Source organism: Mastigoproctus giganteus, chromosome 7, assembly GCF_048544385.1.
Source record: "Mastigoproctus giganteus isolate SK-2022 chromosome 7, ASM4854438v1, whole genome shotgun sequence".
NCBI classification, from domain to species: Eukaryota; Metazoa; Arthropoda; class Arachnida; order Uropygi; family Thelyphonidae; genus Mastigoproctus; species Mastigoproctus giganteus.
The window spans coordinates 139,755,536-139,769,985 of NC_143581.1; the positions used below are offsets into that span (position 1 = coordinate 139,755,536).

Genomic DNA, 14,450 nt, shown 5'->3' on the forward strand with positions numbered 1-14,450 from the left:
GTTACTGCAATTTTCACTTTCTACTGTAGTATATTATGATGTGGAGTTCACTTTACTACACTAACATGTAATGTACTACGTGCTTAACAGTAACAGAGCAAAAAGTACTTATGAATGTGCTTTTTGCTTTTTTTAAATATATGTAAATAAATATTATTGCTTATTAACGTTATATAATTAAATATTATATGGAATAAGAAACATGCAATTAATTTTACTATTTTGTGGTTTTACTTTAGCTAGTTCATTTTGTTGTCATGTTGATTAACTGTTATTTATAATTGGCTTGTCTCATTGATCAGATCGCCAAGTCAGATAAAGCAAGATTTCACGGAAGAATAAATTCATCTAGAGGAACAGAGAGAGAGAGAGAGAGATGTATCCATTTTTCATCAACAAAACTGAGTGAGTGTCATTCACATTTCAAAATATTGTTGAGATTGTATGGAATTTTCATCAGATACTTTAATATTTCTTTTTAGTTTAAGTCTTTCAAAGCGATACTCAGCTTTACGTCGCTTTATTTATTGATATACAAATCTGCACTCCCATCGGGCATATACCCTGGTGCTTTGTTCTCTGTAGGTGTGAACAACCACGATACTGACAAAGTAAAAATAAATTAAAAAGTAAAAACCAAGGGGTGCCTAAAAGAAAGATCTAGAACTTCTGTAGACTGCGCAAAGAATGACAACCAGATTGATGAAAGCTCTAAGCATTATACCTATGAGAAACGACTTGGAGAATATACTCTGCAGGTAGGATTTGGTTAAAGGATATAAGACCCTGACGGGAGAGGATTAGTATTACAAAATAATCAGAGAATTGGTGAGTGAGACGTCTCCTTGTTTGGGCTTGGATCATTGGTTTTCATTCCTAACACATTTATACAGTGCCATACGATATACTAACATAGCCCTCCGTGGGGAACACAATAAAACCTTTTACCTTTGGGCTGCCTTTTAGGACACATTGGAATAAGTTTTCTGCAACGGTGGCCGATGCTTAGTTTGGTAAAATTCAAATTTAACTTCTTTGTGCATAACTTTATAGAACCAAAAACCAAGGCTGTTGATGGATTTCGATATTGAAATCCGAAATGTAGCCAATTTATTTAGTTGGGATTGTTTCGACTGTAATTGTATCAATTATCCTTTGCATACTAATTAGAATACTTCATGTGGAAAAGTGTTTTACTTTAAATATTCCTTATTTAGTAGTACTTAAAGCAATGTCCTTATCCATTTTAATTAAGAGGTTTGTATGTATTGAGTTTTTATATAAAGTACAAGCAAAATTTTAGAAAGATCATTTATTTATTAGTAATGATTGGTTTGTGTTTAAACTGCCTTGTTGTGCTCTAAATACTTTGTTATTCTATTTTATGTACCAGCCTGAGTCGCTCATGAGATGTATAGAGTTCTTCCAATATACATATTTGTAAAGAAAATAAATTTCATTTCTGGGACCTGATTATATTGAGAATTAACATAGCAGTCGGGTTGCATTGTGAGCTTAATGCTTTGAGGGGAACTGTTGTTGGAAGGGTTGACAATAATTGTCTGAGAACATACTAAGGTAACGGGTGTATGGAGAGATTCTAATACAAAGGTAAAGGGTGTTAAGATGGAACTGCATGTATAGAAAGATATAATAAATAAATTATAATGCAGATGTATAATAGAAGTATGAGTCTTCTATAATTATACCCCCAAACAAAATGTATAATAAACTGTGCTGAATAATTATTATAAAAGGATTCTAAAGTAATTAAGATAATTTCTATAGAATATATACACTGATTGATCACTGAATTATGACCAACCCTATGAAAACTGAATGCGACCCATTGACCACCTGAGGTACGAGAGTGCGCAGTTAGTCGACCTATGTAGCATAGATAAGGTGTCAGTGGTTCAGTAGGTAGTAAAATTCCGAGCGTGATGGGTAAAAGGAAGGATTTATCGGACTTTGACGGCAACACTGCAATGGTCGACGAAAGATTGATGTTAGAGGTGAGCGCCGAGTCCGACGACTCGTACAGGCGAACAGGCGCATCACTATTGAAGAGTTGACTACCCAATACAACATGGACCAACCCGGATCAGTATCTGGCATGACCATGCGTCGCACGTATGGGCTATACCAGCAGACGATCCCTACGGCATCCTCTCCTAACCAAGATTCATCGGCGTAAAAGACTCGCCCGGTGCGAGTCTTTTAGCATGCAAGTTAGAAGACTGGAAGAAAGTGTGCTGGTCGGATGAGTCACGTTATTTACTCTACATACGGTACACGACCGCGTGGATGGTCGTGTACGGATTTGGCGTCAACAACATGAGACTCTTGATCCATCATGCATGGTATCGAAAGTTCAGGCTGGTGGAGGCGGTTGTATGGTGTGGGGCATGTTTCACTGGCAGGAACTTGGACCCCTGGTGCATGTGGAACAACGTATCAGTGGTCTCTGCTATCGTCAACTTCTTGCTGACTGTGAACACCCCGCTATGTTACACTTTTTTCCGAATGGCGATGTGGCTTCCAAGATGGCACTTGTTGTGCAGGAATGGTTTGATAAACACAGTTCTGACTTCCAACATATCGATTAGCCTCCGAACTCCACCGATATCAATCCCATAGAGCATTTGTGGGACACTATGGAAAGGCATATCAGGCGTCTGGATACACCAATCATCTCCATACCTGCATTGCTGACAGCATTACACACAGCTTGGTTGTGGAATCAATGCCACGTCGGATAGCTGCTGTACTGAGGGAAAAAGGAAGACCTACGAAGTATTAGGTAGGTGGTCATAATTCAGTGATCACTCAGTGTATATCAGTTATTACCGTTTCTGAATGGTTAAGCGTAGACTCCATTTTCTGGGTAAATATGTATATACGTTGTAAATGTACATAGTCTAATTTATCCAAGCAATATAAAATATCTTAGGCATTAGAGCAGGCCAACCTGCTAAATCACTTTTAACTTAGTTAATTTAATTTAATTATAATTTTAATTTTATTAAATTTAATAAAATTAATGTTTGCACTAATTTTAATGTAAACTAACTTGTAATAGCGTAATAAACTGTTGGGTGGGGGTGGATACGTAATATTAATAATATTGGTCGCTTGACTGAAATTGTAAAATTGCTCTTTTTGTTTATTTACAACGAGGAAAATAGTTTCCTGCTGGAGGTAAGGTTAATGAAATTGAGATATGAATATCCATAGGAATGGTGTTCATATTTCAGGTTTTTCAGAATTATCCATTGGGCGGTAGCAGTACATTATCATTAAATCGAATGCAAATACTGTATATGAAATCCAATTATGGAGAGATAATTTTGATCATAATTTAGTAACTTTGGAATATGGATTACTAAAATAGATTGCAGGGGCCTTTCATTTTGACTGGATATAGAACCATAATTCCCTGATCAGTTACGGCACGATGCCCATATAAGATGCAAACAAGTAGTTTTATTTTTTGTTTTAAATGCATTTTATTAATTTATGTCTAGCCATCTATGCCTTGTATATGATGCCGGAGACTATCCATCATTTGCGACTTTGTGTCTCGATGTATGCACTGCACAGTTTCTCCCGCTATAGCGCTCTATATTTTTTGATACCTTACCATTTGTGTTTTTTTTTTTTTTTTTTCATACCATGAGTTATCTCCTCATGGTATGATTTTTACAAAATTTTGAAAACATTGTCAATCTTTTTCCTCTAAGATTTTCAGTTTCATCTTTGGAAACAAGATGTCACGAAGTTTTGAGAGTAAAGGAGAAATTGGGTGACCACAGGCACTCAGTTCTTGGCCAAAATCTTTGGGTAGACAGGTCAGCGTGGATCTTCTCCCGTCATCTTCAAAACCACCTGAACTCTACCTTTGATTAAGTATCTTCTCCAAAGGCTGTTCATAACGGGTTTTTTTTAAATGATCCATTCAGAAGAATCATTCGTTTCAAAAATTCGGAGAGCACGGTGTACACGTCTGCACTAAACAACTTCACAATACGTGACTAACGCAACATAATGGCTTTCGATGAGGGAAAGCTAGCGAGAAAGCATAATTTATCATCACCTATCTGGAAAAATTTGTTACTGCCATCGGTAACCATATTACGTGACAATTCTCATAAGTTAGATTGCACCTCTTAGTGCACAATAGCTTTAAAATATTTGGCGTTATCTTTAGATGGATTTGCGTCCACTTACATTCGCTCCTTCGGAAAGAATTGGAGAGTAACATAGAGAAAAACATACTGAAAATTGGTTTGGCCGCTGCAGTTATTTCTTAGTTACATTTTAGTAATCAATTTATCTCTTCCGAAGCATTCATTTCATTTTTTTCCCATTTTTATTAGCAAGCGGGCCCTAGCCATAAATTGGCGATTCCGCTGTAACATATGTATATTATACACTTTCATATGATATACAGAAGTATAAATCAGAAATATGAATTGAGGCACGAGGAACTATAGTACAAGCACAAGGAGCCACTGATCTTACGAAATCAACATGAGATGATAGTCTATAGAACACCCCTGGAGGCTCACATCTGGTGAGTTATGGGCTTGGCACATCCAGGGTCCTGAGCTGGATATCATCGTTCATCGTTCTTCTCTTTCTTGGTGATTCCCGTCTACCTCTCTCTCTCTCTCTCTCTCTCTCTCTCTCTCTCTCTCTCGGTAATTTCGAAATTTTCTTTTGCCTTGTGCAGCATAAGCCTCAGGCAGGCTTCCTTGCACCATATGGCTAATAATAATAAACCTTTTACTCTTTTTTTCCTTAGGTTCAAGCAGCACTAATCTTCTCTGGAACAATTTCTTGAAAAACTTTGGAAAGCCTGAAAATCTGCCTCAGTCAGTTGAGCAAGATTTGGACTAGCAAATAAAAATTCATTTCTGAGATCCAAGTACTCATGACAATTATATAAAACATGACTCCATGTCTCCAGAACCGTGCACTGACACTGCGACCTTTCTGAAACACCCAGCTGATTCAGCTTTGCTAAAAATGAACCATGACCGGTTAATAAAAACACAATTTGTAGATTAAGCACAAACCATTTTTCTGATGGAACTTAAACAACAGAGGGAAAGAACCTACAAGTTATTTCACCTTTATTTGAGTTAGCCCATTTATGATTCCGAAGAGTCATTAAGATAGCTAAGATTCGCTTGACCTCATTCTTAGGATCATTAGCCAAATCCAACTCAAGATCACGAATAATAAAAGGAGTTCCACGCCGATCGTTGAAAGTCATTACTCTGTAAATCAGAAAGAGGTCAATTGGCATTTTCCTTGTGGCAATTTGTAATGCATCATTGGAGACAGTTCTACAAACTAGAGCCATCTTCAAGATCATCATCCTCTGAATGGAATACAGCTTTTTTATATATATTTTTTTTAAATTAACACAGTCTATCCAAGCTGAGATACCCTAAGAAAATATAGGAAGGAAAACACAGTCATAAAGAAGAGATAGTGCCCTACCTCTAATACCCCATTCCTTCATAGTAATTCTTGTTTTCATGTTAACAAATTTTGCAGCCTTTTCAGATAGAAAATTTATATGGGTGTCAAATCTAAGACCTCTGTCAATGAAGGCTCCAAAATATTTAATTTTCTTAACGGGCTTTATACTTTCACAACCACTCAGCGCATGAGGTTCTCTTTCAGCAGTAATATTTGTGTTTTTGACCTGATATTGTTAATTTACGGAAGTCACACCAAGCATTCAGATCTCTTATTATTTCATTAGATCGTTGTTCAATTTGTAGCCGTGAAGAGCCTTCAGCTAATATTACCAGGTCATCTGCATATGCAATCATATGAACATGACCAAATTCCTTCCACAACCAATCCTCTAATACCAATTTCCACATTAGTGGCCCAAAAACAGATTCTTGCGGACATCCTCGAATAGCAGATCTAGTTACCGAATTCCAACTAGACGTAACTGTAAAAGATCTTTCCTGAAAATAATTCACTATGACGCTATAAAGCTGATGGGAGCATTTTTCAAGGCGAAGAATCCATAACGCGCTGTCCCAAGAAATATTATCAAAAGCTCCTTCAAAATAAACGGAAATGCCAAGAACATATTTTGCATTTGCATCTAAATAATTTAACCAAAAATTTTAAAGCATCCTCTGTACCACGACCAAGAGTAAAGTCATATTGCTTATTTGAGAATCCTAAATTTTCTTGCGTATATTGCAATATTCGCTGTGAAAGCATGCGTTCATAGACCTTGCCCAAACCTGGAAGAAGTGAAATTGGACGATAAGAAGAGGGCTCAGTTTTAGGTTTTTCAGCTGACTTCAAAATGATCTTAAGTAAAGCATCCTTCCAAGTCTTCGCATTCTCCTAATTTGTACCTTTTTAAGTGAATGTTCCATGATTTTAGAGACCGCCTTTTCTACATCCATACTAGACTTAAGTTTAGAATCTTGCTCAGGCCGCTTCAGAAGTATATTATTAGAACTAACATTATTTCTAAGCCGATTATTCCACTTTGCATAGCTGTCATAATTAGTTATGCTATCCTTCCAATTTTAATTTTTAACAACCTCACTGTATAGCTTTCCAGTACACCTCAAACCTGTAATTATTGTTATGTATTCAGTTAGTGACCCTCTAAACATCTAGTTCTCTCTTTCAAGCGTTCATTATCTATTCCCAATTTCAAGGGCAAACTTTTAACCCATCTAGCCAATATTTGAGAGATAGTATCATTATTGATTCCATGTTCTTTACTAAATAAAAAATTTCTGTAAGTTTCTTCTCATACATGTTATGATGACATTGGTTGGTTCATTATGAAAATCGTTAAGCTCTTGTTTCTGCTTATTTTGGTTATTCGGTCCATCTCTGTGAAACAACTGTGAATCTATTAAATCTTGTTCATAATCCAGTTCATTTTCCACTAAATCCTGCGACTGATATCCATAAGCGTGTGAAACATACTAATGTTTGTCGGCGCCAATGTTGACAGAGTTATTAAAATTGTCAATATCCTCAACTGGATTCGTATATTTGCTGTCAATGTTTAAGTCCATTTCTATATTCCTGTTGACTTGTCTCATTTCTTCATCATTATCCTTAAATACCTCTACTTCATTTAATACATTAGTCAAATTTTTCTTATGTTTATTGCTTCTCCTTCTCAAAATAGGAGATTTACCTTTAACCGAAGTAGGAATGCCCACAGAACTCTCTCCTTCATCACAATAAACCCGTCAATCACTTCTAGTCATAATATAATTCTCGGGGGTTCTGCTTCTTGAGGAAGCAGAGCTGTCGACGTCCTAGTCACAATCCAAGACCCTGCCAAAAACAGCCATAGCTCAATCAACAGAAAGAGGGTTATGTTGCTTAATACTGTCAAATTTTTCCCCTTCAGCTTATCACCTTGCTTTAAGACTTTCTTAATTATCTTATGGAAACCCTTACTATCATAATTTTAAAACCCATCACTGTCTTCCACAGGGTCGTTAAAAAATCCCATTCACTGTATTTGCCTCATCATTACTTAGCATTAGCATTAGTAGAGGCATTTGATACAAGAAAGCAAGCTTATGCAGCATCAGCCAAAAAAAAAAAAAAAAAAAAAAAACCCACTTCCACTTCACCCCTCTGTTCGTTCAAAATACCTGTCCAGCTGAGCCTTAAACTTATTTAGGCTATCAACCTCCACCACAAGGGATGGCAATCTGTTCCACCAACCAACCACCCGCTGGCTAAAGGCAAATTTCCGCACGTCTATCCTACATCTGTCTTTCCTCAATTTGAATTTATGCCCTCTCAGGTGATTTTTCTGAGCTAGAGGAAGAATCCCATCAGCATTGAGCACGCTTAAACCATTCAAGGCTTTATACACCTCTATCAGATCACCTCGCTGGTGCCTAGTCTCCAGACACTGTAATTTGCAAAACTTAAGCCTTTCTTCGTAAGAGCACCCCTTTGTTCCATTCACTAATCTTGTTGACCTTCTCTGTACTCGTTCCAGCAGCTCTACATCCTTCTTGAAATGAGGCTTCCAGACCTGTATACAGTACTCTAGGTGTGGCCTGACCATTGCCTTATACAATGGAATAATCACCTCCTTATCCCTGCTGGAAAAATTCCTGTATATCATTGACAATACTCCATGAGCTACTCTTGCAGCCCGTCTGCACTGCTCAGAGAACTTCATATCTGCCTGCACAATCACCCCCAAGTCGCTTTCATTCTCTACCACTGTCAGTGTAGTACCACAGAGTTGATACGTTGCTCTGGGGTTGCTGTTTCCCATGTGTAGTACTTTACATTTCTCAATGTTAAACTTCATTTGCCACCTCTCAGCCCATCTGCTCAACCTTTCCAGATCCTGTTGCAGCAGCATAGTGTCAGTAGTGTCCTTGACAACCCTGCCAACCTTTGTATCATCTGCAAACTTGGACATTAAGCTTGATATACCATCATCAATATCATTTATAAATACAGAAAACAATAATGGACCCAACACTGAGCCCTGAGGGACTCCACTAATAACATTAGTCCACGATGAGCAGTGTCCATTGATTACCACTCTCTGTCTTCACCCCCTCAACCACCGCTTTATCCATAGCAGCAATTTGCCTCCAATGTCACACTGCTCCAATTTGTGTAGCAGTCTTCCATGTGCAACAGTATCAAAAGCCTTTCTAAGATCCAAGTATACAATATCAAAGTTATTCCGTGCATCCAGTTCTTTTGTGACTGCATCATAGTATCCAATCAAGTTGGTCAGGCAAGACTTCCCCTTAACAAAACCATGCTGTGTCTGAGCTATAACTGAAGTCTTGTCTAAATGATCCTGCAGTGCTTCTTTAACCAGTGCCTCCATTAATTTTCCTGGAACAGAAGTCAAGCTCACAGGTCTATAATTACTTGTGTCAGCCTTTGATCCTCCTTTGTGAATTGGGGTCACATTTGCACATTTCCAGTCTATGGGTACCTCCCCTGAGTCCAAGGAAGCTCTCATAATTATGGCTAAGGGTTTGCTTACTTCCTTTGCTGCCTCCTTTAATATAACTGGATAGATCCCATCCACCCCGGGTGCCTTTCTTGTGTTTATCTTCAACAGTTTCTCCTCCACTTTACTCCCAGTTATTTCAAGATTCTGTAGCTTACTGCTAGAGTTCAATACACCTCTGGCATTCCCCTTGCTGAATAACTCCTCATGTGTGAATGTCGATGCAAAATATTCATTTAGTTTGTTAGCTACCTGAGCAGGATCATCAACAGTTGACCCATCAATATCAAGTGGACCAATCTGATTCATCCCCTTCCTTCTAGAGTTTACATAAGTAAAGAACACTTTGCTGTTTTTCTTTGCATCCCTTGCCAAGGATTTCTCGTAATCTGCTTTCGCCTGCCTAACCTCCTTTGTAACTTGGTTGCATATCAACTTGTATCTATCATAGGCTTCTGTGTCATGTGTTAATTTGTAAGTATCCCATGCATTTTTCTTCTCTGCCATATGCCTCATTAGTTCATCTGACATCCATTTTGGCCTAAACCTTGAACAATATTTCTTAGTTGGTATGTAAAGCCTAGTAGCTTCCAAGATAAGTTCTTTGAATGCTTCCCATTTTGAATTTGCTGTTGGTAACATCATCAGTTGGTCCCACTGTATAGAATTTAAATACTGTCTCAGTCCATCGTAGTCGCCTTTACGGAAGCAATAACCCTTCCCTTTACCCCTAATGGTAGTTACCTCTTTCAGTAAATCCCACTTCAGCACACTGTGATCACTGCCACCTAGTGGTTCATTTATCTGCAGATTCTTAATGCATGAAGAATCACTGCTGATAATCAAATCAAGAGTATTACTCCCTCTAGTTGCCTCCCGAACATGGTGATGTAGAAAACAATCATCCAATAAATCCACAAAAGCCGTGCTAGTGTGTGAGTAACCAGCCCCCAAATTCCAGTCAATAGCTGGGAAATTAAAATCTCCCATTATAAGACTCTCTGATTTACTGGCCCACTCTATTTCCCTGTACAGTTCCTTATTATACTCATCAGAGTCATTAGGCCTATAGCACACTCCTACTCTCAATTTTGATCTCCCAATGCTTATGTCACACCAAACTGACTCAACACTGCACTGTCCAGCGATGTCGACTGGCTTCACTTCCTTGGTTTTTATGTGTTTCTTAACTAATAGCATAACCCCTCCCCCCTTCCTATCCTGTCTATCCTTTCTGTAGACGTTGTACTCCCCAAATTGCAGTTCTGCATCCCTTATATCTGTGTGACACCACGTCTCTGATATCCCAACAATATCTGCCTTTGATGTTTTGAGCAATACCTCAAATTCATCAAATTTATTTACTAAACTCCTAGCATTGGTGTACACGCAAGTATACCTGCACCTGTTTCTATTCTTAGCTACCCTAACACAACCCATGTGTTTACTTGTACCGCAATGGCTCCCAGCAGTCTCTGAAATACCATGCATCTTGTTTTTCAGGCTTCTGCTCATCCTAATAGAAGCAGTGCAAGAATCACCTTCACCTCTGCCTGCGGTTACTGTTAAACTATTAGTCTTTGTATCCCCCCAAGCTAGCAGTTTTCCGACCCACCTAACACTGCCTCGATAGCATCAGCAAATATTCTTGCACCCTTTCTATTTAAGTGTATCCCATCCCTGTAGAAGCAATCTCTCCTGTTAACAAGTACAGTCCAGGCTGAAAAAAATTCTACCCCTTGAGCCTTGCACAATCTTTCCAGGGCCGAATTGATCGACAAGGCTCTCATCATATACTCCCTCCTATCGTGTCTGGGCAGAATTGCAGACACTTTCAAATTCAACCCTAATTGCAACAGTGACCTGTACTTGTTTGAGTAATTCTGCCGGTCTCCTACTCTTAATATCATTAGTGCCAACGTGTACAACTATATCACCTTTTGTGCCCTTGAAAGATGATATCCGCTCTAAAACGTCATCAACCTTTGCCCCTGGCAGACATACTCTGGTCCTGTTCCACCTATCCTTTTTACATAGCATGTTCCCCGTTTCCCTGACAATAGAGTCACCAACAACTACTAGTTCCTTCGGGACCAGCGCATTCTGCCTTGGGGGTTGTCTCTGTGTCACGCGATGCCCAAGTGCAAGACCTGGCGTTGATGTGGGCAGCTGAGAGCTTGATGGGCCCCTCAATTTAGTTTTTTCGAGGGCATCCACCCTGTCCTTCAAGCTCTCATATAGGCCCACAAGAACGCCGAGTTGTTGCCTGATATCGATACACTCCTTGCATCGCGCACACACAAAGACATCCCCCTTGGCAGTATCATGTCCCGTACCCGATTGCTCTGCAAAACGTACAAAAGGCTCAATGTTGGGGAGCTCTTGAATTTTAATAGTGAATTTCCTATTTGTTTTGTTATCCTCCCCTGACACAGTATCTTTGTTAGCACACATTTATTCAATTTATTAATCAAGATTTAATCATAATACGCAGTGCCACTACAATTTCCAAAAATCACTTCTTTTAAGCTTTAAAGTTTAATTATATTTCCTCAGATTCAAACCCTGACACACACAGAACAGTAAGGTTGTTCTCATTAATTAAACTCCCCCAGTCTCTAAGCATTAGGATTTTAAATTATAGCCGGATAAAATTTGAATTATTTACACTATGCTGTAGCGTTTATCGGTAAAAATGGATTAATTGTACAGTCGAATTTTGTGATTCGGTGAAGGCGAGAGCCTTTTCTTTCTGATTGATTTGTGTCGTCGACGGGGTAGTCTTAGCTAAGGTAGGGTGTTTTCCCCTTATCCACCTGTTTTAAAATCGGTAAACGAATTCGTGATTTAAAAACATCGTCAAGTGGGGAGAAACACCCTAGGCTAGGCGCCCCGGTAAAAATCACAAATTAAAATTTGCAAAAAATCATATAAATTATAATCAAACGTTTACGTATCTTAACAAGGAAATGGGATATTTTTTCCGGGAGATATTTTTATGAGATTCATGTGAAACGTAAGATCCTTGTACTGTGCTTACTTGTATTACTAAGAAGTCTTGAAGCTCCTAAGCAAGAGCCAAGACACTAGTCCAAATGTATACTTTTAGTGGTACTAATACTTAGATGAGAGTTCCCCTGTCTCTTTACGTTTAAAAGAGATTATTAAAGAGTGCATCCACGTTAACATAAGATAATCTAAAATTCGATACGCTTTAATAAACTAGCTATCAAATATAGTCATTACCATCGAAAAGATTGTTTTAACGAGTAATTATACCTAGAACATGTTCAAATTACTAGTTAGGGTTATTTAGGGGAAAGTTCATGTGTATGTCGAAAATAATTTTTTTCCTTTAGTATATTTTTGCAATTCTGTATTTTTATCGCTATCGATTGCCAACACAAAATAAGCCTTTATAGTGACAAGGAAAGAAACTAACAGTGGACGGCAGATTTCAATATTTTACTCCATGTTACTCTGCAATCCTTTTCTCTTCTTTCTTAAGTAGCCAACGTAAGTGGATGCTATCCCACTTTGGGGCACTACACAAAGATCATTTCGAAGCTACTCTCCTGTGAGATATTCTTATACTCTTCGCTTTATATGTGGCACTATTTGTGAAGAGTCCTGTTTATAACAATCACTACTGCCACCATCATCCTTAAAAGAAATCACGACTGCAATAATTTCAATAGAAACATGTTTTCCATAGTGAAAATACAATATAAGTGTGCCAAAGCTGAAATAGAACGCCCTCCCATGCAATTGCTAGAAACAGGAAATCGCAATGATTCTCTTTTGTGATCTTAAGAGAAATTCTGTGGATTATCTTTCATTTCGGTAGCGAAATAGCGATCCTGCTCAGGTTGCTGAAACAGAATAGATATTTGCATCTACATTCACACATGAAGAATTCTTTAGGGAAGGGGATGCTAGGAGATTATCAAACTCTAAGAGGGAGCTAAATGATTTTGTGATAACTGAGAGGAAGGTGGAAGAGAATTTGTTGAAGCTAAACATAACAAAAGCGCCTGATATCATGGGATTTATACAATTATATTAAAGGACGTAAGAAAACATGTATCCATAATTATGAGAACATCTTTGGATTCGGGAAAAGTCCCTATGGACTGGATATGTGCTAATGTATCACCAGTTCACAAAGGGGATCAAAAGGTGACACGGGTAATTACAGACCTATTAGCATAACTTCTGTTCCACGAGAAGTAATGGACTGACTGGTCAAAAAAGTAATGCGGGATCATCTAGACAGGATTGAAATTATACTGCTGTCACGGCATGGATTTGTTAAGGGGCTATCTTGTCTGACCCATCTGATTGGATACCGGGAACTGGATGCAGTAGCAAAGGAACTGGATGCAAAAATAATTTTGATATCATATACTCGGATTTCAGGAAAGCTTCTGATGCTGTTGCACATAAAAGACTGCTGTATAAATTGGAGCAGTGTGGCATTAAGGGCAAGTTACTGCTATGGATAAAGGGATGGTTGAATGGGAGAAGACAGAGTGGTTACCAATGGACACTGCTCTTCATGGAGTAATATTAGTGGAGTCCCGCAGGGTTCAGTATTGGATCCATTGTTGTTTTCTGTATTTATTAATGATATTGATGACGGTATATCAGACATGATGTCTAAGTTTACGGATGATACAAAGCTTGGCAGGTTGGTTAATTACAGTAATTAAGGAACAAGATATAGAAAAATTAGGCAGATATGCTGAGAAATTGCAGTTGAAGTTTAACATTGACAAATGCAGCAATGTACTGCATATGCGTAGCAGTAAACCATATGTAGACATGTATAGCATCTTATATAGGACGGCACCTGAACGAAAGTTCAACTCCGTCTTTGCACACTGTGATGGTTACAGAGCACTCTAACAGGCCATAAATGTGTGTGATGTTATGTTCGTGCAGTGTGTGTTGTTGTGTTGTTTAGTTGTTTCTGGCCGTTTTGATCACCACGCAGGCGATCACCTGGAAAGGGTGCCCAGTGTCCGTCTAGACCACGGGGAGGTAGGCCACAACTGCGCAAGAACCATTTATTAATGGTTCTTGCGCAGTAAACCATATGCGCAGATTAATGTGGCAACTCTGGGGTAGTGGAAAATGAAAAAGTCATTGGTTTAATCGTGCAGTCAGATATGAAATTCTCTGCGCAGTGCAGACAAGCTGCCAGGATAGCTCATAGGTTTTTATCAGTGATATACAGGAACTTTGATAGTAGGGATAAGGAGGTAATTATCCCATTGCAAAGATTAGGCCGCATCTTGAGTACTGTACACAGGTCTAGAGACCTCATTTTAGCAAGGATATTGAACTACTGGAACAGGTGCAGAGAAGAGCAACAACATTGCTGAAGGGAACGAAAGGGTGGTCTTACCAAGAAAGGCTTCAGTTCCGCAAA

The 14,450-nt window shown here is 38.5% G+C and overlaps 1 protein-coding gene across 1 annotated transcript in view; it reads left to right on the forward strand.

The window, feature by feature from the left end:
• Window positions 1-358: 358 nt before the first annotated feature.
• The window catches only part of LOC150083224 (neuropeptide F receptor-like), a 123,595-nt gene continuing 109,503 nt past the window's right edge, over window positions 359-14,450 (forward strand). The window contains exon 1 of the mRNA XM_090377118.1: window positions 359-405. The gene's annotated coding sequence lies outside the window, so the exon portion shown is untranslated. The remainder of the gene's footprint in view (window positions 406-14,450) is intronic.